Raw genomic sequence first — 25,304 nt, forward strand, 5'->3', positions numbered from 1 at the left:
GAAAGGATTCAGTTTTTGTTTTGTATTAAAAAAAATAAGCAACATTTAAATAAAAATTTATAATCAATTTTAATCAATATTTTAATCATTCATGCAACACGAGAAAGACGTTATAATATAAAATGAGTCAGAACTTATCTAGGCCAAAAGCCACACAAGGCTAAGGGTTAATGGGGATATTTTGCTAAACATTTGTGACCTATTTGCGTTTCACTTATTTTTACAATAAAAAACAGGCAAAAAATTGTTTATTTTAAGAGAAATAGTATTTATTTCGAACTTATATTGAAGTTTATAGCTTCAATATAATCTAATTGGGTACTAGTGCAGAGTGATCCGGACGTAAATAATAACGTTATTATTTAAAAAGCCATTCTTAACATGGGGAGGGGAGGGTGTTTTGTACCTATTCTATACTTCAACCTTACAATTGAATAAAAAAAACATATCATAAAACTTTAACTAAACTTGGAAATACGATTTAAAAAATAGCACGGATCACTCTTTGCACTAGCACCTCTAATTGTTACGGTATTATGTTTTAGTCACTAATTTATTCAAAATCAAATTATGAAACTGTGTTCGGTTCAGATTCTGTAGAAAGAGCCTAATTTTTTATTGAAATAAAATATGGAAAATCTACTGTTTTTATATTGAAAATGACGTTATAATATCAAATGAGTAATCGTCTATCTAGACCAAAAGCCACACAAGGTTAATGTTATTTTGCTCAACATTTGTGACCTATTTGCGTTTACTTAAATTATTTTTTACAATAAAAAAAAAAATAAAATATTGCTTCTTTAGCAGTGTCAGAAATTTCGTGAAAATAGTGAATAATTCCACCCCATCTTTCCAAGCTTATAACTCCTCGAAAAATGTAATTCAAGCCCTAATTTTTTTTTTCAATTAAAGGAGTAAGGACCAAGGTTTTATTTAAAAAAAAAACAAAACAAAACAATGTGTTTTTTTTTTTTTTAAAAGGTTTTAAACTTCGGACTTTACAGGTAAATTTCTAAAAAACTGATTTTTTTTTTTTTGTTTTAAATTTGAATATATTATTTATTGACCTTTTCTCTTCAATTTGTGATATATAAACCTATTAAACATAAATTAATTATTTACTTTTTAATAGACATTTCAAAATGGGGGGGGGCGTGAAACTGGGGGGGGCGTGAAAATGGGGGGGCGTGAATTTAAAAAAAACGTTTGTCTAAAATATTATATTCGGTTTATTGGAAAGAACATAAAATTTCACATTGACCCTGAAAATATCGTAAAAATAGAATCAATAGAAAAATTTTGATAGATTTTTAAAATTTAAAAATTTAAAAATATTGAGTTTAAAAATTGAAAAATATTGAGTTCGGAAAATTCATTACTGTTTTAAAAAAAAAAAAAATATTTTTATTACTTTTAAAACAACTGTAATAGTTTATTTTGGAAGTATAATCCATAAAGAAAATAAATAACCCACTTTTAACAGAGAAATTACGAGATTTTTATATTGTATTCGCAGTTTCGTGTTAGGGGTGTCAAAAATTCCTACAAAAATTCTGATACTGCTATAATGCTTCTTGTAATAGAAATATTTTTTTTCTTTTTTTTATGACTATTTTAAGTTAAAAACATGTGAAGATAAATCACACGCACATATGCTGGGAGTACAATTAAATTTAATGTTGAAACGACTCAGAGTAATCTATAATTTTTTTTTTTCATTTTAATATACTTTCACAAAAATGTTTTTTATGTAAAAAAAAAAAAAAAAAAACCTCCCCCCAAAACCTACTTGATCAATTTACGTTATATTTTCAAAATATTTTATTCCAGTCATGAGTATCACGCTTATACATTAATTTTGTATACTATTTAATAGCTAGATGTCACATATACTGACTCAGGGGATCACGGGTAGTCTAGTAAATAATAATAGTAAAACTTATACCTACTTACCAATTATCTTAAATGATTTATATTTAACTAGCCTATGTGTCCGGCGTTGCCCGGTTGTTTGGAGGTGTGTGTTGAGCAAAAAAAAAAAATAATTTTAGTAGGCAAGCTCTAACTCGTACCACGAAGGAGGAAAAGAATGTGAAAAGAAAAAAAAATGTGACGTCTTTGCTGTTGTATCCATCGCCAAACCGGAAGTGACGAAGGTGTAAATTAAGGCTAGTCAGTTAAAAAGCGGGGATGACTTTCGAAAATATTGACGAAAAAAGCGACACCTCCCTGTAGAAAAGTGCCCAGTTGAGGGTGAAGGAATTAATGTTTTTAGCCAATTTTTCGATATTTATCGTCTGAAAGGTTGAGCTTCAAAACAATACCGATCTTGTGAAAATCCGTCGCTTCTGTTGAAAGTTTTAGGCAGACATACATACATACATACATTTAAACAGACAGGTGAGATTTATATTATAGATTTACATGAAGAAAGGTAGACTGGAACTAACATAAGAGAGGAGGGAAGTTTCTGGAGAAACTTATAGAGTATATAGACAAGGATGCCTCACTTCAATGGATCAAGATTGGTAGATTACCATTTGATAAGGAAAGACTCTTTGTAGCAGGTCAAGATCAGGGCTTACTCACAAATGGATTAAAAGAAAATGACTGGCCTACAAACAAATGGCCAGTGCAGGTTCTGCCACGCAGTGATTGAGAGCCCGAGTCACCTAATGTCTGGATGCCAAACCTTTTACAATGTCCGCCACAGCAAAGTATGAAAATATCTCCATTGGAAGATCTGTGGCTGAATGCAGCTTTACAGATCGTCAAACGTTTGGGAATATGAACCACCGATAACATCAAACAGAAAGGTGACAGCATTCTATGACAAAGACATACACGAGGGCAGATACATGAAAGAGAAAGCCATCAAACCAGACATTGAAATATGGAACAAGCCTGAAAGAACTGCGATGTCACTGTCCCAAATGACTTTGGCCTTAATAGAGCTGAACGGGCAAAGATAACAAAATATCAGGAAGTAAAGAATGATTTAAAAACATGTTCCCTTCGTGGCTTAGTGAGGGATGCCCTTTTCTCTATCCTGCAACCTCTCTCCCACACAAGAGACGTTGCGAGCCTATCCTTGTTTTATCGTTATTTCCATGGCAGGTGCTCGTCTGAACTCCAATCTCTGGTCCCCCCTCGCCAATCTTTCACGAAAAACACCCGTCTAGCTGAATCCACTGTGAAAAATTTCCCCCACTCTTTATATGTGCCTAAATCAAAACGTGGATTCCATGAACAAAGCTTCTTTTTTAGAACTGCACGCCTGTGGCACTCTGTTCCGTCTGCCTGCTTCCCACCGGACTACAACTTGGATGTGTTCAAGTCCAACGTTAACAAATTCCTAATGAACCGCCCCCTTAAGTAAGCACTTCATCAAATCTCCACACTAACGTAATGTACTTGCAATAACCCTTATCCCTGAGTGGCTTCCGGGCCTGGATAAGTGGTGACCACTGTGTAAAAAAAAAAAATAAATAAAGAAATCAATATTATCCCAGTTGTGATAGGAGCAACTAGGCTACTGAAAAAAAAACAAAAAACAAAAAAATCTTAAATATTTGGAAACAAGCCCTGGAAGACCAAGCTGGCATAAAATACAGATATCAGCCATAAAGGGAACAGCGTCTATTCTTAAAAGAATCCTCGGATACAAAATCCAAATCAAGTGGTAGCTCTAGCACGGAACGTCTTGATCTCTTAAAACTAACCAAAGTAAAATAATAATAATAATAATAATAATAATAATAATAATAATAATAAAAAAGGTGGCTTTGAGACCATGTTTCAATTTTATACGTTTTCAGCGTCTCAAAATTCACCTTTCAAGTTGGTACCGTGCTGCTCATAATATGCTTTTCATTAAACCAAACATTAACTCTTAGTCTGGGATACGGAATCTTAATTTTTCTGCTGTATCTAATGTTTTTTACCTTTTTTACTGTGTTTATGTATAATATATTCCATCCTTATATGCACGCTAATACTCCGGACTTATATATTCTGATATACAGGGTGACTCAAAAAAGGGCCCCAACTCTAATTAATAAACTGTACACGGGACCCGTATTTTTGGATCACACATATATATATACACACACACATTGCAAACACATGGAATTCTCTTAAAGATCTTCCAACCCAGGACTATTACCTTGGATTTTTACCATCGCCTCACATTATTTTGGACAATTACCGTTTTCTTCAGAATGCTATTTCAGGGACTTACATGGACAACTTATAAAGTTTGGACTTCATTTTTGTTTATTTCTCCCTAAATATTTTCTTTTTCTCTCTCTCATGCACTTCTATGTTTATCTTATTCTTTTATTTGCTTTTTTACTTTTCTTTTTTTTTTTCTTTTTTAACAATCCCCATTTCTTTACCTACTGATATATACTTATAGTTTTTTTTTTTTTTTTGAACCCGTGTATCTTCCGGTTTGAAAAATTATGCGCATGCGTAATTAAAGAAAAAAAAACACGAAAGCTTTTTTTTTTATCAACAATTTTTTCGCGTTTAAAATATGCAAATAAAAATCAAAGCTAAATCCTGCTTTTTTTTTCATCTGCATTTTACGAATTTTATTTGTATTTTTCGTTGCAAGTTGGAATCGTTTTCAAACAATTAATTTTTATATAAAAGAAATAATAATTTGAACCAATCCGAGATTTTTCAGGAAATGCCTCAAAAGCTTTTAACACGATTCTTAAAAAAAAAAAAATACTTTCATTTTCATTTTTTTTTAAGCGTTTAAAACTCCTTTAATTCATTTTTTCAGACGACAATTTTGAGATGCAAAAACCAACGTAAAAATTTAACATCACAAAAACATTAATAACAAAAAAGAAGTTGATATTTGGGCTTGACAATGAATTCTCTGGAAAAGCATGCAACGGTAATTGAAGAGTGAAATGTAATATTTATTAAACAAGTTTATAATATTAGGTAAAAGTGTTCTCCCAGACCAACTAAAGACTTGCCTTTTAAAAGTTGATTTTTAGTGATATTCCACTTTTACCTAATGTTATAAACTTTGTTTCATTAAAAAGTCGTCGAACTTGTTTAATAAATATTTTTGCAATATTAAATGTTTTACGTTGGTTTTAGCATCCCAAATTCTCGTATGAAAAAATGAATTTAAAAGTTTTAAACTAAAATATGTGCCTGCAGAATCTGAAATTTAAATAATTTAAAATAAGGTAAAAATAAAAACAGATAAATTAAAGTGTTTGCATAGAAAAGCGTTCAAATATCAGTTTCTTTTTTGTTTCTTTTTTGTTTCTTTTAAATAAAAATTAAAATGATTCTAAATATAACTAAATGAAAAAAAGTTTAAAACTGTTCTATGAAAAATGGAAGAAAAACTAAATAATTAAATGAAAAAAAGATAAGTAAAGGTTTTTTTTCTTAATTAATGAATCATACTAAAAACTTTCATTGAACCTTTTTAATCTATTTATGTATTTATAAAAGTCAAATGACCTTGTAACGGGTGTTGTAACCCAACATCCGGTTTACGACTTCTGGTTGCGCATACGTACATAAACAAATAATCAATGCGACAATAAAACATATTGTTTTACTGTGTACGTTTTCAGCATCCTAATTGTGTTTTTTTTTGCATTTAAATTATCCAAATAAACAATTGTTAATACTTTCTGCTTTGTTTTTACATCGTTCATTTCCATAACTTAATTTTAACGAAATTTTCTTACAAATAAATCTATTTTAACCTGTTAACAACCATAAGAGCATTTTACAACGGCGATTTACCCACCGCCTTCATTTTTTAAAAATTTATTCTCCATTTTTTAATACACCTTTTTTTTAAAAAAAACATTCATACATTTTCTTCTACACTACCAACATGAATAAATAACCCTGAAAATGTTTTTTTTTAATTTGTGTTACAAATAATCAACATGACAATAAAACATATTGTTTTACTGTGTACGTTTTCAGTGTCCCAATTGTTTTTTTTTTGCATTTAAATTAAAAGATATATCAAAATTTGAATTTAACTTTAAGTATTATGGTATCTGTTCAGTGCACATTTGCCTATAAGTATGCAAACCATTTATAATTCAATGGCTGTAAGTGTTTTTTTTTTTTTTTCAAAAATAAACAATTATGAACAGAACGACTCATAGAAATCTATCTGTATTCTTTTTTCATTTTAATATACTTTCATAGAAATGTTTCCGTTATGTCACAAAAAACTATTTTCTTTACGTCACAAGTGTCACGCTCATACATTAATTCCATAGCTAATATAACATACAGACACAACGGGTCACAGGTAGTCTAGTAAATATTATATTTCACTCTGCAAAGTGCGTCACATACTTTTCCAAAGAATTCATAGTCAAGCCCAAATATCAGTTTTTTTTATTTATTTGTTTATTTTTTTAAATAAAGATTAAAATAAATTTTTTTTTTACATGAACTAATAAGAAAAAATAAACCTGCGAAATAGAGAACTAAAGTGGCCAAAAAGTGGGTGCTCATTGTATGCTAATATCTTAGTAAAATAGTTATCTCCTTCAGATCAGTGACAACATATCCAACAGTGCCGGCAAAAGTTATAGCCATTGACTTGTGATAAATGTTTTCATTAAGAATCGCACTTCTTTGTTTACAAACCATTTGGTGGAAGTGACGTCAGACAAATTTTGAGGTATGGATGACCAACATTGTAAATATATAATGTACTTTTTTTTAAAGCAGATATAAAGATAGAAGTTTTGGTAAATTTTTACTTAGTGTCCACCTTAACATTTTCCTTTAAAATGACGACTATTATAGGTTTTAGGGTATGCTGAAAACAATTATCGAATCTAAATTTTTCTCACATAAGTAGTTTTCCGGATATTAAGCAATGTAATTCTTAATGTTAAAAGTGGTGGCCATTGTTATACGCACAAGCATGCATATTTTTGCCATAATATACTCACTATTCCATAGCTCGCCACAACAATACTGACCCAACGGGTCACGGCTTGTCTAATATTTATATAATGCATGCTTTTCTCCTCTTCTGATGAGAAGCATTTAGCTTCAAAATGTCATGGCTTAAAGAGATTTTACATTTATCCTCTTCCTTCCTTATTGATCTGATAATATAATAAAGTTCTATGTAACTTTTATTCTTCATCTTTTATTATATATATTGGAGCGGTTCGCTCCTCAAATGGTTGCCAAATTCTACCCATCAGTTTTGTCTAGGCACGGCCAAAACGGAAGAAGAGAGTAAGTAGTTTTTGACGGAGTCTCTCTTTAAAGATCTACTAAAAATGAAGTAATTATCCAATCAATACAAAATTTTCACTGATTATTAAGTTAAGAATGAACTTTAAATGGTGTACGTTTTTTTTATAATCGATATTTTTATATATGTATTTTTTGCCTATTTGTGGTTACAAATATGCTTAAAATAATCAGCCAAAACTGAGCAAAATATATTGTATCGTGGGGAGGCTGAGGATTGTAGATAAAAAAAACAACTGCGCACGTATCAGATTTTAAGGTTGAAAATCCAAATTTTGAATGCGTTTAATTTTTCATTTTGTGTTTTTGATGTGTGAAATTTGTTGAATATGTTAATAATAATTATTATTTTTCAGATTAGCAAAAAAAAAATATATATATATATATATATATATATATATATTTTGATTATTTTTATGAAAAACACTACTTTTAAATCTTTTGAAAAATAAATTACGAATTTTCTTTTAGTGAGCCCAATTTTTCTAATATACCATGCCTTGACGAATAGATACGAAAATGCCGAATAGATACGAAAAAAAAAATGGATAAATAACTACGCATTTTGCTAAAAATATGATAATTTGTTTCAGCAATTTCTTGTTACGTGAGATTGCCTCACCTATGGTAGACCATAAGGCCTACAAACATTTGTTATCTCCTCCTTTTTATTTTTGCTTAATTTTGAGGGTTATGTAGGCAACAAATATATATCACTTATGAAAAAAAAGAATTGAACCCTTATAGAGTTGATTCTTCATTTAATTGTCAAAAAAAAAGTAAAAATACATGGAAATTTACATGGCTAAATGAACTTATTTTGTCTTGTAAAGGCTACTGCAGTTTCTTCCAAACTATCATTAAGTTTTGAATTTTTTAATTTTGCCACACAAAGTGAGATAAAAGATGAAATTATTTGAAATTCAGGTACTTATATTTTTGCATATTCTTATATGAAATCATCCTAAATCTTATTTAGACCCCCCCCAAAAAAATTAATTGGTTCAAAAACTTTTTAAAAAATATTACAATGTTTTATCCATCGAGACAGAAATTAATGTGAATGGTTGGAAAATTTAAAATTCTATTAAAAATAGTAGAAAAAGTTTTGTATTATTCTGCTTTTCATATGATAAAATTCAGGATTTTATCTTTCTGGAAAAAAAAAGTAAATAGTAATATATCCCAAACTTATGAAAATTCATCAAGCAGAACGACTGCTATAGTGTTTTTGGTAAAAAAAAAAAAAGAATCTATCGCTATAGACAAGTATTAAATGCAATGAACAGGTAATCTGAAATATTCGTTCCAAGTTATATCCCCTGTGTGTCCCCTAAGGGCAATGATATTAAGACCTTTATTATCCATTGTATTCCGTATTGTTTTCACTGGTCGCCATGTTTGTTTTCACGCGCGCATTCAATTTTTGCACATGGTTTCTTTTATTCCGTAAGAGAAACTGACATAGCAGTTAATTCTGTCGTTTCAAATTAGGAAATAACGGATGGAGATTTTGTAAAAATAGTTCTAGCAGATTTTTTAGATCATTTTCCGTCATTTTTGGAAATTTACTGATTTAGACATGATACATAAATATGCACTTTTGTTTTTTACTTATTTTATTTATTTTGATTTTTTTTTTTTTTTTTTTAAATCTACTTATAATGCACAAGCACTGGGATTTCATCCAATATTTGGATGAATACAAAGCAAGATATTTCAACGGCCCCTATAGTACAATTGAATTTTTTTGTGAGTAAATTTTACTTTCTTCCCACCTTGACATTCACCTTTAAAATTACAACTTTTATAAGTTTTCTGGTCTGCTGAAAACGAATATCACATTTAATTTTTGAGCAGACAAGTAGTTTCCTTGAAATTAAGACATTTTTCTAATTTATTACTTAATAAATGTCATTAGCGTTCCTCATTCTTAACATGAGGCGGGGAGGCAGGTGTTTTGTAATACGCATGCGCATTTGTACTTTTCAGTTGGGGAAAAACATGGCTACCAGTGGGATTACATTGGATAATAAAGGTCCTTATATCAAGAAAACTATTTGTCTGCGCAAGACTTAAATGTGATATTCGTTTTCATCATACCCGAATACCATTAAAAGTCATTTTAAAGCTTAGTGTTGAGGTGGAAAGAAAGTTAAAAAAAAAAAAGGATTTCGTCTTCCATTAATTATATATATATATATATATATATATATATATATATATATATATATATATATATAAATTTTTTTTAATTAAATTTGTTTTACTTTGTCATCGAGTTGAAGTTATCTATATATCTATAAAAGTGAAAGTGTCTGTCTGTTTGTGTGTGTCGATTTGACCTTTGAGAACTTTACCAAACTCCTCCACCAATTTTGGGTATAAACAATTGGAATTTTAGATATAGGTTCCTTGGACATGGCTCTAATTTAATAACGTGATTTGAGCCCAAAACAATGTTAAGGGGTCATAATAGGGGTCAAAGTTAAAAAAAAATTTGACCTCTGCAGTCTCTACCAAATTACTCAGACAATTTCTGGTCTAAACATTTGAAATTTTACATAAAGAGTATTCAGAGATAGGGCAAGCTTTTTAATCAGTTTGGGTCGAAAAATTGAGCTACCAATATATAAACGTATGTATGTATGTATGCTTGCATGTTTGCCTAAAACTTTCGATAGAGGCGACGGATTTTCGCAAGATCAGTATCGTTTTGAAGCTCGACCCTTCAGATGACAAATACCGAAAAATTGGCTAAAAACATTAATTCTTCACCCTCAACTGGGCACTTTTCTACAGGGTGGAGTTGCTTTTTTCGCCGATATTTTCGAAAGTCATCCCCTCTTTTCGATTGTCTAGCCTTTATTTAAACACACATCACTTCCGGTTTGGCGGTGGTCGTAACAGCAAAGACGTCACGTTTTTTCCCGTTCTTTTTCTCCTTCGCTACGGGTTCCAGCCTGCCTGCCTGCTTACTACCACTTTTTTTTTTTTTTTTTTTTTTTTTGCTCAACACACACCTCCAAACACTCGGGCAACGCCGGGCACCCATACTATTAATTCAAAAAGTAGAGCGTGTGTTTGTGTTCTATTTTCATTTTGCTTCTTTCTTTTTTTTTTTGTTTTTTTGTTTTAATCCTGAAACTTGTTCAACAATCTGATATGTCAGAATCTGTGAAGAAAGAATTGATTGTGAAAACTGCCAAATCATTCCCTGGCAAAAAAAAATGTGTTGTCATGTTTATATTTAAATGAATAAATAAATAATGAGAGAGAGAGAGAGAGAGAGAGAGATAGCGCAAGCGCAGTTTAGCTCCTCTAGTGGGAAGAACAAAATGGGTGAGAGGGCAAAAGCTGTCAAGAATTTTAGTGCCTCATATCTTTTTCTGTATGATGATAACATAGTTCCGACTCTGATATGTAATATATAGTACTAGGACCAACCAGCGTTGCCCGGTAAGTAATGAAAGCCCTGTCTACTCATGTTTTCAGACCATAATCTCATATTGCCTCCTTTTATTTATCTATTATATAAAGGGCAAATGTCTGTTTGTTTGTATGTCCAGCTAAAATTAAAAAAAAATACACAACAAATCCCTACAAAGTTGATATTTTTTAACCAGTGCAACCTCAAAAAAAATAGATTCATTCGCTGGAGATCAAATAGTCATTAGTATCATTTAATGTTATAAAAAATTAAACACGATTCTTAATATTATCATGCATTAATGTACCTATTTACAATGCCTCCCCACGGGACAGAGTTAGACACCAGGGTCGTTTTTTAATGTGGAGAAAAGGTACAAAAATAAAAATTGTCTCAATCGTGAAGGATTTCTCCTCCACTGAAAGAGAACGAGAAATGGAAGTGCAGCGAAGAACAGATACTACACTTTGATCTTGGCCAAAAGGCCAAGTGATGCTTATATGCATTAATGTAGCTCAGAATATGAGTCAGCATTTTTTTTTTTTTTTTTTTTTTTTTTTTTCAAATTTAAAGACTTCCCTAGAACTCTCTGTCTGTTTAACACAATATCACAGGGCAGATTTAATTTATCAAAAATATGACTATTGACATTTTTTTTTCTATAAAGAAACCAGCAAGAAACAGTTTTAGCAGTGCTCTGGAGGCCTCCTTAATTGTATTTACCGCTTTCAGTAGCATCCTGAAGGCCTCCTAAGTTTTATTTTTTCACTCTTCACTCCTTACATAAAAAGGAATTTCTCTTTGGGAGGGGGGGGGGTGAGAAACACTATTTTACATCTATTTAAGTTTTTTTTTTTAAGCCCCCAAGCAATGTCAGGTAGTCCTGTTGTATAAAAGGGCAAATGCCTGTGTGTATGTGCTAAAAGTCAAAAACTAAAAAACAAAGAACCACAAAGTTGGTATTTTCTTGATCAGTGTTCCCCTGGATTAATATAATCTAAAATGTAGAAAAAGTATTTATTTTCTAAAATTCAACTGCACAATATTTGTTAGGATGTCGGGTTTTTAACCATTTTATTTATTAATTTGGGAAGAAAATGCCAACTCTTTCCTCAAGGAATCTATTATATAAAGGAGAGTTGTCTGTGTGTATGCATGTCCATCTCGAGAGGAATGGTCTCGACGGAGGAAAAAGCGTGGATTAGGGAGAGGGAGGAGAAAGATAGATGACTAGAGAAAGGTAGAAAGATAGAAGTTTTAATAGAACTATGTTTAGCATTCGTCCGGTCAATGCAAAGTAGCACGGCTAGTCTTATATAGAGATTTTGTCCATTTTTTTCTTTTTTTGGTCATCGGTCACAATTTTTTTAAACATAATAAATATATATGCAAAGTTTCTTCCCTAGAACTCTCTGTCTGTTTAACACAATATCACAGGGCGGCTTACCAACCGGATATAACGGTCATTTTAAAGTCCAGTGAAAACAAATTTTTATTGGGCCGTCCTCTTAAATAATTAAATCCAATTACTGTCCATCATTAATGATCATCACAGTGTTTTCTCACTGACCACCTGACACTCATTAACCATTATTCTCTAGTGGCCTTTGGGCCTTGATAAGTGGTGATCCTCTAGGAAATAAAATCATACTTTGCAGAATTTATCTAGTTTCGGAATAATAGATGTCTTAACTATTTTTTGAGATGAAAAATATTGCATTAATAGTAAATAATAAATTCCCAACAAATAAAGTGGATATCGTAGCCGAAGTCTTCAGCCTCAGGTTCTACTAAATAACCTTGTTGGATTTCCTGTAAATAGAGCTTAAAAACATATCTACTATTATATGAAAGTCACTGGCTATGTGTGTGAGTTCCTTCCTTATAGGTTCCGAAACGGCTGAGCCTATCTTTTTGCAAATTTCACTCAAAGGTAATTTATATGCCTGGCAGTGTTCTTAGATATGTTTTGTACAGAAATTCATCTGATAAGTATCAGAAATCGAAAAAAATCCGTCCTTAAAAATAGGCTTTCTTTTCTTATAGGTAAAAAAAAAGAAGAATTTTTACAGGGGAATAATTTACATTACACGTTTACATTGTTGGCCGGTGTAACATAAAATATTCCCTTGTAAAAATTCTATTTTTATCTATAAGAAAAGAAAGACTATTTTTTAGATCGTCAAGCCCAAATATCAGCTGACGTGATATTGTAAACAAACACAGACAGAATTTAATGAACAACATTATCATTATTATTTTTTTTTACGAATTAGTGCACCTGGTAAATTATTCCTCATAATATATCAATAGAGGATTGATTCTATAATAATACATAGCCAATTTGCATAAATTAAAATATCATGTTTAAGCGTATTGTATGGCTGGCAGCCAGTTAGTATTATTATAAGTAGAATCGGATAAATCTTTGTGGTCATACTCACTCCTTTTTATTTTATTTTTATTTTTATTTTTTTGCTAATTTTAGATTTTTTCTTCCTCATCATGTCCTTTATTAGGTGACAGAGCTCTTCATTTGCCAGAGATGCGGGTCTCCTTTTGAAAGTTTTGTTAGAGATTTTTAATTAAAAAAAAAGCCTTCGGGGGCCCACATCACCCTTTTAACTGGCGAATCGGTGTATCTACCACAGCTTAGTAATGGGGAGGCGGCCCTTTTACTAGCAGTATCTTTTTCGCTGTAAATAGAATCAATTTTTGTATATAAATTCTTTTAGTTCTCCCCCATTGCATATTGTTTAAAATATGGGCTTTAAGTTAGCCATGGTATAATCAAAAAAGAATGTATATGTATAAATGCAGTTTTTTAGTGAGATGCAATGTTCACTGGGATCCCACACGCGTTGTGTCCAGTTTCAGTCGCAGAGTAGACCAAGACAAAGAATAGGAAATAACTCGCTTTTTATTTGTACCTATTTACTATACTTCCTCACGGGACAGAGTTAGATACCAGGGTCGTTTTTTAACGTGGAATTTGTAGCAACAACATTTATTTCCTCATGGCTACAGCTGTGACGTCATCCACATGATCTAGAACGCCTGGCATGAGATATTATCTTGTTCCTCTTCTGCTTATGACGTCATTTTGCATGCATTTACATCCGTGCATCCGCACTATCTTACAGAGAGGAGAGGAATCGTAGAAATAAGCTAGGTTAACACTATTTTTTTTTTTTTTTTACAAGCGAGTCACCATTTATCAAAGCTGAAGGGCCACTCGAAGATAAGTTCGATGGTCACCGGGACAACAGCATAGTAATTGATAATGGTGGAAATGGGGTATAATTTGATTATTTAAGAATCCGGCTCAACAAGACTTGTTTCCATTAGACTTGAAGACCGCCATATTGTTTGGAAAGACTGCCCCCCCCCTTCCTCCCCATTTATTTGGCTGTGTGCTAAAGTTTTTAAAATGATTCATGTAATTTGTATTATTTGGATTCTTCGGACTACTGTTCTTATCTTGAGTATCATTTTCACGTTTTGGTTGATGTAACCACTGTCCTTCTTTAAAGTGCGTCTTGTCGAACTCTGGGATCTGCATGGAATTTCAAATGAAACTCTTTATTTACAGGGGTAGCATGCTCTTTTTTCATCAGCAATGACTGGATAGAAATCCTAAGTAATTTTCAAGTAATGGGCAACTATTATTCCTGATATTCATAAACGACCTCTCTGGTAATATTATGCCCAATATTATGATACAATGCTCTATAACATGCATGAGGAAAGAACGGATGTACACAAATCTAAGACAATGGCAGAATCGTTAGAAAATGATCTTCAGACCGTTATGAAATGGGGACGTAAATGGATGGTTACATTCAATGCTAGTAAAACTAAGCTGTTCTTCTTTAACAATTAGAAGACGCCTCTCCAACCACCGATATCCATGACAAATAACTCTAACTGAGAATTCTTCCTTCAAACTCATGATCTAACATTCATGGGCAATATGAACTGGAACAAATACATTGAGGACATTGCAAAGGCTGCTGCAAAGAAGGTGGGTGCTCTCTATCGAGCTAGAAGACTACTCACGTGAGAGTCTCCTGTATCTCTACAAGGCTACGATTCGCCCATGCATGGAGTATTGTTGCTACATCTGGGTTGGTGCATCTACAACTAGCCTCTCCCTCTTGGATAGGGCCCAAAAAAGAGTTTTCAATCTAATCGGTCCCACTTTGTCAACTAAGCTCCAACCCCTGTCCCATCGCCGCAATGTTGCATCTCTGCCTGTTTTACAAATATTTTAATGGAATATGCTCTGATGAACTCGTTGCTCTTGTGCCTCCTCGATGTACATATCCTCGACAAACCCGCTTAGCAAGAAAATCTCACCCCTTCACTATTGAGGTCCCTAAATGCCAGAAAGCTTTCTACTCTAATGGTTTCTTCCCTTGAATAGCTAGACTTTGGAATTACCTTCCTGCTACCTGTTTCTCTGACTGGATTGATATGCAAAAGTTTAAATGTAATGTAAACCAACATCTTGTTAATCTTTCTTAGGCATGGTTCTAAATAGTAACTACTTACACCCAAGTGGCAGCATGATTTATTAGGGGGTGAATGTGAGTAAAAAAACAAAAGATAAACATAGAAAATAAATAACCTTAATGCAAAATCAGTATCAATTCCTCCAAAATTTTATTCAAGAAAAGTTGTTTGATTTTTGTATAGGTATTGTATTTTTGCTAACAGATGATTGGCATTGTTAATTGGAGCCTAGTGATGCCAAGTGGAATCAGGAACATTAGAATTGTATTTTGTATTATTTTTGCTTTTTTTTTTTTATTTCCCTGTTCGTTTTCTTTTATTATTATGCCTAAAGTCGTTACTCTCAACAACTTGACCCTTCAACTGTGGGCGTTCACGTTACTCAAATAAATTAAATGTAGCTGAGTAAGTGAGGCTCTGGTTTTAATTGCACTAGGAACTGTTTATTTTCTAATATCACATTTTGGGTTTGTATTACTGTACACATAGATTCGAAAAAGTTGTAAAAAAAACAAATATATAACAAATAAATGTTATCAAAGGTAAGATAAGTTACTTTTCTTCCAAACTGAATATATTTTTTGTGTTTTTATTCAATATAACATGTTTAATCAGCGCGAAAAACATACAGTGTTTACCGATGTATTGGAAAATTCAAAATGGCGCCCGACTTTCTCTTTAACACGGTAAGTTTGGGAAAAGGTGTTATAAATAATAAACTAGACAAAATACTATTAAAAACCCACCGAATATATGTCAACCTATGTCACGGTAACATATATTGAGCGAGTTTCTAACAGTATTTTGTCTAATTTTATATTTATAGCACCTTTTCCCAAACTTATCGTGTTAAAGAGAGAGTCGGGTGCCATTTTGAATTTTCCAATATATCGGTAAAGACAGTATGTTTTTTGAGCTGAATAAACATGTTACATTAAATAAAAACACTGAAAACATATCCAGTTTGATAGAAAAGTAACTTATCTTGCCTTTGATAACATTTATTTGTTATATATTTGTTTTTTGACAACTTTTTCGAATCTATGTGTACAGTAATACAAACCCCACATTTTTTTCATGACGGAAACAAATGACACCCCAATGTTCTGCATGCTAAACAAAAACACTTTTGTCGCAAACGCAGAAAATCAAATTCACTCTCTTTTGCTGCCAGACTCCAAAACGACTATGGCATAATCACGTTGACATCCTGATTTTCATTAGCTCACTGAAGTTAAGCAACGTTGAACTTGGTCAGTGAGTGACCATTTGAAAAGACCAGGTGCTGTATGTAGGAGGATGTTGACACCTCCCTTCAAAAACTAACATCATCATCTGTTCTGACAGGGATATACATAAATAAAATATTATATAAATCTCCCTGTTATTTTTTAAAAAATTATGTTTAAAGTCGTTACTCTTAAAATCTTGGCCTTTCAATTGCGTGCGTTCACGTTACTTAAATAAATCAGCTGTAGCTGAGTAAATGAGGCTCTGGTTTTAATTGCACTAGGAACTGTTTATTTTCTAATAGCAAATTTTTTTTCATGGCGGAGACAAATGACACCCCAATGTTTTGCATGTTAAACAAAAACACTCTTTTTTTTTTTTTTTTTCGCAAATACAGAAAACCAAATTCACTCTTTCGCTCCCTGTAAGAACTGAAAAAAAAAAAAAAAAAAAAAAAACTGCATCATCTCCTCTGCCAGGGATATACATGCGACTAGGAACTACTTGTGAATTTGATATTCCTGGAGACTTTCTCCTTTGGAGAAAGCTGGTTCAATCCACCTCGGATGAGTGCTGCTGGCTGGCTGGAGACTCCAAAACTGGTTCACTAATTCTATCCTGTTAAAACTTCCAGAAATATTTTAATTCAAATGATTAACTTTTGTACATAAATTCATCATTGAAGTCCTGTTTTTTTTCTGCAATTACTTTTTCTTCAGATTGCGTCCAACTCTGAAGTCTATTCACAAAAGCTTGAACATACTTTATAATATGAATTGAAATCAATTTACATTATAAGCTATGGAATACCCCCCTCCCCATAAAATTCCTTCTTCATTTAAAAGTCACTTAATAAATTGGAATTCAAGTAACTCCATAATTAAATCTATAATTAATAACTTAATTAGGTTTCTAATCAACATTGTTTAAGTTTGTAGATTTGTTTTATCCTCCATGTAAAAGTTATTTAAATTTATATTCCTAAGTTTAGAAAACAAGTACAACACAGATTTTTTTCAAATAAACATTTATTTAAAATCAAATTTCCAATATGGCGCCTTCATATTAGGAAAAGAATGAGTTTGTTTCTTTATTTTAATTTTTCTTTCACTTAAAAATCGTTTGAATACTTTAGAGTTTTTTTTTTTTAATTTGCTACTATGATTTTATTAAAAAAAAATTTTTTTCTTTTTTTTTTTTTTCGTTTTTATTTTGAAGAGTGGGAGAGCAGAACTAAACAGAGAAAATCATTTAACCTCCTCCCAAACCCCCCAAAACTCATCACCTAGACAAAAATAATGGTTTTTAAGTTTGTATGAGCTGGATTTCTATATTTTATTATATTTTTTAAATTCTTATATCAATCTAAAAATAATCCAGTCCAATGTTAACAAATTCCTAATGAACCGCCCCCTTAAGTAAACACTTCATCAAATCTCCACACTAACGTAATGTACTTGCAATAACCCTTATCCCTGAGTGGCTTCCGGGCCTTGATAAGTGGTGATCACTGTGTAAAAAAAAAAGAAAAAAAAATCCAGTGTAATTCAATATTAAATGTTTTACATACATTGTTGTACACCATTAAGCTTCACACTAAAAAAAATTATGAATGAATAAGCATTGCATAATAATTAATAGTGTTTCTCGTTCAATACCTGTTCATTCTTTTGTGTGTATGTGCAAGTAAAATTACATAAACATCAGAAAATCCCTACGCGGATCAATCTACATTTCGATGATATTAATAATCTCTTGAAGAGGTTCAACAATTGTTCAATCTTAATGAGACGAAAACATCGTCGAAACGTAGATTGATCCGTGTAGGGATTTTCTGATGCTTATATAATCTCCTATATAATATTTTGACTGCAGGAGGAGGGGATCAAAACAACAGTACGCAGCCCGGGTGGAGAGAGGTGTTAACAAAAAAAAAAAAATTGGTAGTAGGCAGGCAAGTTTGAAGCCATAACGCAAAGGAGAAAAAAAGGCTAAAAAAAACGTAATGTCTTAGCCGATGCCTCCATGGCGCAAGTGGAAGTCACGAGCGTTGAAATTAAGCATAGTCAATCCAATGGAGACGATGACTTGTGAAAATACTGACGCAAAAACTGACCCCTCCTTGTAAAAAACTGCACAGTTGAGGGTGAAGGAATGAATGTTTTTGGTCAATTTTTCAGTATTTGTCGTTCGAAGGATCGAGCTTCAAAACGATATCGATCTCGTGAGGATCCGATGCAGGTGTTGAAAGTTCTTGGCAAATATACAAACACACACACATATTTTCCCCTTTATATATACACTTGTGCCCGATATTATTCATACCCCTCGGATCTTTGAGATTTCTATAAGAATATTGCTCAAACCAGAAGGTAGACAATATTAAAGGGATTTCAAACAATAAATCAAGCATAAGCATTTAATTTAAACTCAACAAATAAATAAATTATGCAAGTTTGAAACATTATACAAAGAAAAACAATAATGGCACTAGTTCAAAATTATTCATACCTCTCTTACTAATAGTCAATAGCATGCCCTTTATTCTTAATAACTGCCTGTAACCGTTTGGGATATTTATCAACAAGGTTTTTACAAGTATCAACACTGATTTTTGACCATTCTTCAATGCAGTAGTTCTCCAAATCCCTCAAATTTCTAGGTTTCCGCTTTTTAACCTCAGTTTTCAATATGTGCCAGAGGTTTTCGATAGGGTTCAGGTCGGGACTCTGGCTAGGCCATTCCAAAACATTAATTTGATTATCCTCAAACCATTTCTTGACTATTTTGGCAGTATGTTTTGGATCATTATCCTGTTGAAGGACCCAGTTTGGTCCTAAATGGAGCTTCTCCGCATCCTGTCTAATGTTTTTCTGGAGTATCTCCAAATATTGCTCCTTCTTCATGGTTCCATCTATCTTGGCCAAACTACCTGGACCACTAGCCGAAAAGGAGCCCCAAAACATTAGGCTACCACCACCATATTTCACCGTGGGTATGGTGTTCTTTGGGTTGTAAGCTTCTCCTTTCTTCCTTCAAACGTAAGAAGCATCCATATGGCCAAACAATTCAATTTTTGTTTCGTCAGTCCACAAAATACTTGAGAAAACGGACTCTGGAGAATTCACATGGGTCCTAGCAAACTTTAGACGTGCTGCAAGGTGTTTTCCGGTGTGCAATGGAGTCCTTCTTGGTCTTCTTCCTTTCAGACCATTTTCATGCAGAGCCCTTTGCAATGTTTGCCTTGATATTTTTATGCCAGAAGACTCCAGATTTTCTAAAATGTCCTTATTAGTGGTGGTTGGATTTGCATTAACACTTCTTACAATATTCCTGGTGGCTCTAGCAGACAGTTTCCTTTTCCTTCCTCTACCAATCAAGTTGTTTGTTGTGTGGTGGCTCTGGAATTTTTTGATGATGCTCTGTACTGTTGCTGTAGGGACCTCAAATTTCTTGGAAATTGACTTGTAACCTAAACCATCCTTATGTGAATTCACAATTTTAGTCCTAAGATCATTACTAAGCTCTTTTTTCTTCCTCATTCTAATAATTTTTATTCTTTTATTGGTTTTCAGTTGATATCATTTTAATTTCTGAAAAATGCAAAAAACGAAATGAAATTAATCAAAGGTTGTATAAAAGCATTCAAAATAAGAATCAAACAGAAAACAAAAAGTCAGAAACTCGATTAATACTGAAAAAATAAGGGGGTATGATTATTTTTGAACATTGCAGATTTTATAAATAGCTGTATATTTCTTTTATTACAAGTATCCCGAGATTTTAAAATGACGAAAATGATCAGAAGAGGTTTATTAAGAATATGTATCAATATGGACGTAAACAATAAATTCTTACAAAAGTTACACCTAATAAACTCAATTTTCAAGGGGGGTATGAATAATATCGGGCACAAGTGTATATATATAGAGAGAGAGAGAGAGTGAAAGAGAAGACTAAAAAAAAAATTTTAGTTTTAAGAATTAAAAATTAATATTTCCTAGAATAAAGAGGAATTTATAAAAATAATTGAAATATTTGTGGGGGTGGGGTATAAATTACGATAATGAAAATTAATATTAAAGGAAATTCTGTCACTTAAGAGGCTCCATATCAAACCAGAAGTTAATTGTTTTAGGTGTTGTTTGCTTCTGGATATCCTATCTACAGTCACATACAAAAGTTAAGGAACGGTCGATTATTATTTTTTTTTTAATGACTTCTAACTTTATCTATGAAAAAGGAAAAACAATTGTTTGGTGAATTTTCCAATGTTTATTAACCTTTTTTGTACCAATGTTCCTTAAATGGAACATAGTTTTCAACATACTATAGAAATTGTAATTTTGCTTTAAATATAACTATAAGAATAATTTATAAAAGTTTTCATAAATCTGGAGTAAAATGAAGCTACTTTAATAGAAATAACTTATAAAAATTGAATTTAAAGCAAAATTACAATTTCTATAGTATGTTGAAAACTATGTTCCATTTAATGAACATTGGTACAAAAAAGGTTAATGGTAATTAAATAAAAAATAATATTTTTGATTTTTGATTTTGAATATATATTAGTTTTTTACATATAAATAAATTTAATTAAATTACAAGCGTCCAAAAGTTAAGGAACGCGGAAAATTAATACAAGCTTTAGCAATTTTAATAACAACTTAACAAAATGTCGACTCTGAATATTCGAAAAAAGCTATCTGTACAAGAAAAACAGCTTATTTGTGACCATTATGATGAAAAAAAAGTCCATAGGGATGATTGCTAAAATACTGAAAAGGGCTAAAAGCGTTGTTTTTCGGATTATTGAAAATAGAAAAAAAGGTTTACCACTGACTGAAAAGAAAAAATTGGGCCAACCCCGAATAACAACTAACAGGGGGGATAGAAAAATCACTCGATCATCTCGTTCTGATCGCTTTAAAACTGTGGCTTCGATATCCCTGGATTTTATATATGAAACTGGACAAAACATTTCCTGACAAATGATCTCACAAAGATTAAATGAAGTTGGATTATTTACAAGAAGCCTTTAATTTCTATTAAAAAAAAAAAAAAGGCCATATTGTTATTCGCTGAAAAACATTTGTTTTGGGAAGAAAAAATAGGGAAAGGTTCATTTTAGTGATGAATCTAAATTCAATCTTTTCGGATCAGACAAAAGACCACATGTCAGAAGAAAAATGGAGAAAGACTGTCCCCTAAGTGCATTAAAAGTGCAGGGGCAGTATAATGGTATGGGGCATATCTTCAAAAAGAACTGACCCCCTTATCAGGATTCTTGGAAAAGTTTATGCCAGAGTGTACAAAGAATTGATTAGAGAACATGTGGTTCCTAATCTTTCTGATTCTGATATCTTTATGCAAGACAACGCACCGTGCCATAAAGCAAAAATAGTTTTACAAGAGCTAAATAGATTCAATATTTGCGTTATGGATTGGTCAGCTCAGAGCCCGACCTGAATCGAATTGAAAATGTTTGAAAAATTATTGGTGATAAGATCACAGAAAACCCCCCAAAAAATCTTGATGATTTATGGGAATGTTTAAAAACATCCTAGAATAATATTTCGCCTATAACATGTGAACGATTGGTTCTGTCTTGCAGCAAAAGATGCCATAGTGTGATTGAAAACAAAGGGCTTTTCACTAAATGCTGAAGGGATTCTTTATTTTTGCATTAATAATTTCCCACGGTCCTTAACACCTGTAATTTAATTAAATTTATTTATATGTAAAAACTAATATGTATTCAAAATCAAAAAAAAAAAAAAAATTTATTTAACAACCATTATTAAACATTGGCAAATTCACAAATTTTTTTTTCCCCTTTTTCACAAAGTTAGAAGTCATTCAAAAATAATGATCGACCGTTCCTTAACTTTTGAACGCTACTGTATATGTCTTTTTCATAATATTTCAAGCCAAAGATAAGATTTTTACTGTTATATTTCACTTGAATAATGATTGAACAAACATTTTAAAAAGATGTAATATATATTTGTACTAAGTTTCTTTATATATATATATATATATATATATATATATATATATATATATATATATATATATAAAATGAACATGTGTGTGTCTGTGTACATTTCCCTACGTAATAACTTTTAGTCTACTGACTCGAAATTTGTTATACAGGGTACTGAGATTTGGGAAAATCGATGTGATCGGTTTTTGGCCAGAAACTTGGCGATTAAAGGGTCAAAGTTCAACGATTTGACCTTTGAGAACTCTACCAAACTCTTCTGACAATTTTGGGTCTATGCACTTGAAATTTTAGATATAGGTTCCTTGGACATGGATCTAACTTAATAACTTGATTTGAGTCCAAAACAATAAATTTCAATGGGCATAATAGGGGTTAAAGTTAAAAAAACAAAAATTGACCTCTGCGGTCTCTTCCAAATTACTCAGACAATGTCTGGTCTAAATATTTGAAATTTTACATAAAGGGTATTCAGAGATAGGGCAAGCTTTTTCATCAGTTTGGGTCGAAAATTTTTAGTTACCAATATATAAATGTATGTATGTCTGTTTGCATGCCTGCCTTAAACTTTCAATAGAGGCAACGGATTTTACCAAGATCAGTATCGTTTTAAAGTTCGACCTTTCATACGAAAAATATTGAAAAATTGGCTAAAAACATTAATATCTTCCCCTTCAACTAGGCACTTTTCTACGGGGGGGAGGGTCACTTTTTCGCCGATATTTTTTAAAGTTATCTTCTTCTTTAGATTGTCTAGCCTTAATTTTAAAAAAATGTCTCTTCTGGTTTGGCAGTGGTCGTAACAGCATAAATGTTAGGTTTTACTCCGTTCTTTTCCTCCTTTGTGGTACGGGTTCGAGCCTGCCTACTACCACTTTTTTTTTTGCTCAACATACACATCCAAACACCCGGGCAACGCAGGGCTGAAATGCTAGTATATATATATATATATATATATATATATATATATATATATATATATATATATATAATGTTTTTATAAGACCTGTGTTTTGTATATCTGTAACGCCATGTTAATTTCTCATTTATTTTTTCTTTTAGTTATTTTGTGACGTTCAAATCAAATTTCGCTCGTTTTATTCAGTGTAAAATAAAGAATGTTTATATGCGATTTAAACTGTGATTCTTCTATTTCAATATGGAGTAAAAATGATAAGGAATTAATTTGATTTTACTAGTTTTTATTTGTATATTTTTGTTATGGGTGTTTGAAAATTAGTGTCATACTTAGCTCCCTGTGATTCTCTCTTTATGTGATATTTAGGCATACCATTCGAGCAACCTGGGGTTCTTATATCAAGAACAAGAAGTTACCGGTTTTTATTTAGATAAACTGGAATACTGTTTTTTTTTTGTTAGTTTTTTGTTTTTTTTTCCAGATTGACAGGTCGAGATTTATTTTTTTTTTTTGGGGGGGGGGTTTAAATAATATGTTGATACATTTACTTTTCATTGTTATTATATTTTTTTTGATAAACATTTATTATTTAAAAAAATAAAATTAGAAAAATTTACAATTTTAAAAAAGTAAACCAATTTTTTTTTTTTTTTTTTATAACTTAAGGGAACATTTTTCTCTTAATGTTTTTCTTGTATTTTGTTTTACTTTTAAATATTTCCCCTCCCCTTAGTGTGAAAAAAAAAAAAAACTTGTTTATTTTTTCAAAGATTTTTAGTGGAAAAAAACCCCCAACAAAACAAACAGCAGGAGTCATGCATTAAATAGTAAAATAGATCACAAATTACATGGTGCAAGTGTAATTGCGTTTTAAGATTTTAGCTTCAATTGCTTCTCGTTTTACTGGTTGTATAAGTAGTAATAATAGGAACAATTTATTTTCTTATATTGTAGCATATTATATGTCAATATTTGTTTACTAGCGGGATCTGTGGAAATTCCACAGGGGACTCATTCATATGTAATATATTGATGTTGGCATTCTGTAGATGTTCAGTGTAAATGGAGACACTCTGATATTATTGTACCTATTTTATAATTTTCAAGTTATAAAGTAAAACGTATTATGGCTGTCTATGGCGAATGTATGGATAGTTCATAAAATGTTGTGCTGGTGAAACTACTACTTGCTTGTTTCGCCATTCACCCTGGAGTGGTTGCACCAACACTAGCCAGAGAATTTGCCACAGACCAAATGAATGCTGACCAGGCGTGACAGTCCACCGTAATAGCAGATACAAATGTTAGCTAATCATGGTTCCAGCAGCGAACCCTATGGAGATTAGGGCTCGGATACAACTTGGTGTTGTGTTTCACTGTTTTGAGCCAGGTTTTTAGCACTAGATATTAAAAAAAAAAAAAAAAAACAGCAAGAGAACTCTTAACTCAGAATGTTCGCTGACTCGTACCCAACAGCAATACCAATACGGACTTAAGCAATAATGCCAATATGAACTTGAATGATAACGGCTACACAAACTAAGAGTGACCTACGAAGTTACTGACAAATGACTCGAGAGTCATCCTTATATGACTCCTGGGTTTTTTCTTCTATTTTACTTCAGTCGAAGTTCTTAGAAAACAAGGGGCCCACAATCTAGGGCTAACACTTGAAGCCTATATGAGATACATAGATATTTGAATGTTCCATTAAAGTTCTTTATTTCTCAAACACTAAGTTAGTAAAGAAGTTGAGAACATAATTTTCCTCTCCCCAATTGACCATTTTCATACGTTGTAGTATATCTTTTGTTCTGGTATCTTGGTCTTACTGGATTCCAGGACAAGAATTTATCTAGTCTGGTGGAGTATTCAGCTTCAGGCTGTTACTTGAGCCAACATCACTTGTAGAAGGTGCA

The 25,304-nt window shown here is 31.9% G+C and overlaps 1 protein-coding gene and 1 pseudogene across 2 annotated transcripts in view; one reads left to right on the forward strand and one right to left on the reverse strand.

Annotated features, from left to right (window-relative positions):
• LOC145248886 (copper-transporting ATPase 1-like) overlaps nt 1-25,304 on the forward strand; it is a 379,604-nt gene that overhangs the window by 6,100 nt on the left and 348,200 nt on the right. The window lies entirely within an intron of this gene.
• LOC145249229 (U2 spliceosomal RNA) lies at nt 10,998-11,208 on the reverse strand (annotated as a pseudogene).

The sequence above is a fragment of the Euprymna scolopes genome, chromosome 27 (genome assembly GCF_053919585.1).
Source record: "Euprymna scolopes isolate OS-2025 chromosome 27, ASM5391958v1, whole genome shotgun sequence".
Classification (NCBI taxonomy): Eukaryota; Metazoa; Mollusca; class Cephalopoda; order Sepiida; family Sepiolidae; genus Euprymna; species Euprymna scolopes.